This window comes from Pteropus alecto, unplaced genomic scaffold, assembly GCF_000325575.1.
Source record: "Pteropus alecto unplaced genomic scaffold, ASM32557v1 scaffold101, whole genome shotgun sequence".
Classification (NCBI taxonomy): Eukaryota; Metazoa; Chordata; class Mammalia; order Chiroptera; family Pteropodidae; genus Pteropus; species Pteropus alecto.
In genome coordinates this window covers 18,471,538-18,475,299 of record NW_006432945.1, presented here as the reverse complement: position 1 = coordinate 18,475,299, position 3,762 = coordinate 18,471,538, and positions in this window count along the sequence as shown.

Sequence of the window (3,762 nt, the reverse complement as noted above, 5' to 3'; positions counted from 1 at the left end):
CCGTGTCTAAGCTACACATGAATATGAGACGGTTTTGAATTTCAAATCCAGTTAAGTCCCTAAGCGGGGTTCGGCGAGGCAGCCCATGTAACAGATCAATCGATGACAAGTGACAGCAGGTACAAGTTCGCCCTCTCGGGGCTGGGAGTGCGCACTGGGCGTGACGCGGGGAGCCGGAGAGGAAGGGGTGGAGGGCGCAGAGAAGCCAGGTGGGGGCTGAAGGGATAACTCCAGCTGCCGCGTCCGACCTCTCGCCACAGGTGAGGTTCTGTGCTGGGCACTTTGTCAGCGACGTCCCGATGGCAACGGTCAGGTGACCAGAAAAGGAGGCTCCCTGTTTTCTCGATGAATAGACGTCAGTTTAGAAGTCAAGGATCCAGTTCCCACAGGAAGTGACCGAGGCGTCAGAACTGAGCCCAGCTCCATCGGAATCCGAATGAGCACCCTTTAAATGGGGCGCAGGCTGGGGGGAGCAGGGGGGCAGACGCGTAGAAGGCACTCGACGCACACGCACTGAACACCAGCTAAAGAGGAAAGACGTCTCTGCGGTCACCTGTCTCTACAGGCTCCTAGAGACGGTCCAGGCTGCAGGTAACATTCCCCTGTCCTCGGGCTGTCTGCCCTCACGCACCTCCTCCTACTGCCCTGCCCCCGAGGGGTTCTGGGCCCCGTTTCCGGCTGGGGGGGACAGAGCAAGGAAGGGTGGTGTGGGGAGCAGGCAGGAGAGAGCCTGCTGCCCGAAGCCAGCGGGCTGCTAATCATCGCCCCCGTCCCAAATCTCCAGGCCCGTTCCAGGCGTTAAAGTCCTCGTCCGCCGTAAACCCTGTCTTGCCCGCAGGGTCTGACGTGCTGCGGGAAGTCTCCTCCATAAAGGGCGATGGCCGGGCTCCCGAGCGTGAGGGGGCGGCTGTAACTTACGACCTTCATAAATGCGAGTGGGTCGCGCCCACGAGTCCATCCGTCCTTGGAGTAATTGTGCATCGCAGAGAAATATTTTACTGGGTGTGGGTTTTGTCAGCCCTTGCCTCGGGGTGGGGGGCGGGGGGGCTTCCTGTCTTTGATGATCTCACCTCCAGGCTCCGGTTGGGGACCCAGAGAATCATCTTGGAATTTCCGGGGCCCAGGCTTGGCTGGGTCTGTGGGCCGGCGGGACTTGGGGAGTGGCAGGATGGATGAGATGCCATTTATCACGGTGACGTGGTGGGTGTTTTTTTCCTTACAGAACTGGAAGAAATTGGCCAAGAAAACCATCCGATTAACCGGGGAGAGTTCTTCATTATCAATGGGACTACGTGCTTGGAGGTACTTCGCAAGCCGTAGAGTCTTCCAGAAGCACGAGACTTCCCTGTCACCTGACGCAGCACAGCCGCTGGCGTTCTGCCTCCTCGTCCCAGAGACCTGGCTGGATTTAACGGAGTCGCCACCGTCACCCGGTCAGAGGAACGACGGTCCAGGCGCAGCACGGCCGGTCGTGAGTTCGGTCTCAGCATCGCCCTCTGCCGCCCGTGTGACGTCAGGCAAGTCGCCTCCCTTCTCTGCTGCGCCTCGGCGCCCAAAGGTGCGGAAGTCCTCCGCCATCTCCACTGCAGCGCCGCCGGAAAGAGCGAACGAAGTACTTTGTGACCAGCCAACAACCACAGAAGTGCCGAGTGAGGACGCTTTTCCCCTGGGAATAACGAGGGGTAAAGGCTTAAAGGCCCCAGAGTGCGCCCACGTTTCGTCACCAGGGCACAGACCCAGGGAGGGCGCGGAATGGGGCCCAGCGTCCAGTCACGACAGGATTTCGCAAAAGCGATCTCGGCACCTCCCGGTCTACACGCTTTTCCACAGACCTCGTCCCGAGAGTTCTCACCGGGACGTGCCGAGGACGGAGATGAGATGGAGAGAGCTCGGTGCGGGGGCCGCGGCGCCCACGGCCTCCCAGCTGCTCTCGCGGTCGAAGCCGAATGTTCGATGACGTGAAAAATCAAATTAAAAAACATTTCCACAGCTTGAATCTAACAGAAAGTGTTTGAAAAGCTCACACGAGGAGGTCGGCTCGTAGAACAAGATTCGCTTGTTATTTCTGCTTCTACGTGTAAGGCGAGCACCTCCCGCCCTTCGCTGCCCCCAGAGTTACCCCCCTCCCCAGGAAACCTGATCATTGAAGACAACCGAGGTGCCGTTGGAGAAACTGTGCCCCTGATGCCCCGCTGACCTACGGGGAGCTGTGGCCGCACCCCTCGGGCATCGCTACCCAGGCGGCGATTCAGCAGCTTTAGGCTGACGTTGACGAGCCCTCCTGTTCGGAAGCCTGGCGAAGACGTGACACATGACAGCTCGTAGCAAACAAGGGGACACAGTGGCGTTCAGGTGACTGACTCCACGTAGAACAGTCAGGTTCATCCACAGATGCGCCGTCCTTGATCGGCAGCTTTTCCCAAAGAACTCAAGGTCCGGGAGAGCCCACGCGCTCAGCTGAGGCCTTTCCGTCTCCCTGCCAAGGGGCTCCAAATCCTAGGCTCTCCTTTTACAGGACAACGGGCTGGAGAGGCGTCGGGGGAAGGACGGCACGTGGTCTCCTGGGGCAGGGAAAGGCGAGTGTGAGCGTGAGATACCGCATCCTTCAGGGGCGCCGACCCCCCGCCCCCCGCTGCTGCTGGTTGTGCACAGTGGGTGTGGGTGACCTCGGGGCCGAGACCTGCCAAGGCCTCAGTCTTTGCTGACGATGGCTCCCCTGGGTACCTAGCAGCTCTCCAACCCTGCACGGGGCCTCAAAGCTCTTATTAAATAATCCCAGGGTCACACACCCCGGCCTCCCCGGGCATCCGTGGGGATGTCTGACCTTGGTTGGTAGGCCACGGACGCCACGGACGCCATGGACGTCACAGCCACCTCGCCACCCGCCGACGGGGCCCCTCAGGCCTGCGGACTCTGCCGGCTGCTGCAAAGTCTCGCTCAGGGGGCGTCTAAGACAGTGCCAGCTGCTGCCCAGAGGGCCGACGGGGTGACAGCAGCACCCTCGCCTGGGGAAAGCCGGCCGGCCACCCCTCCTCCCGCTCCAGATGCACCGGGACGCCCGAGGGGAAGCTCCCGGGCTGCGTGGAGTGGGGGCACCGTGGGGTGCAGACATGCTCAGGGGCCCACAGCAATGTCTCACCCTGTCCCTGCCCCCTCCTCCGTCTTCCCGGGGACGCCAGGCCTTCCACGTGAGAGCCAGTGCCTCGGTGTCTTCTTCCAAATCAGTCACACGACACGACCTCTATCCTCTCTGTCCTCCAGGGGCTTCCTTTCCCGTTACTCGAAAGCCGGTTTCTGAAACTCAAAGCAGCCCCCCTCCTGCCTGCTCCCCCTCCCCAAACGGTGCGTTTCTGCGACAAACCACCACGGACCGGGCGGCTTATAAACGATGGGAACTCGTCCCTCAGGGCCGGAGGCTGCGCGGCCAGGGTGCTGGCAGGGTCGGAGCTTGGCCAGAGCCCGCCTCCTGGTTCACAGGCGACACCGTGTCACCGGGTCCTCGCGTGGCTGAGCAGGTGGATGCTCTCTGGCTCCCTTTACAGGGGCACTAACCCACTGACGAGGACTCCGCCTGTCACCCAGTCACCTCCCGCTGGCCCGCCTCCAGACACCATCACACTGGCGGTTAGGGTTCCAAGATTTTGAGGACACAAACATTCAGTCCACGAAAGGATCATTTGAGTGAACAAAAGCCTTTCTAAGTCCTGAGTGACCCGTAAAGAACGGACCTTCACTGCCACCCCCTCAGGGTCGGGGGAGGGG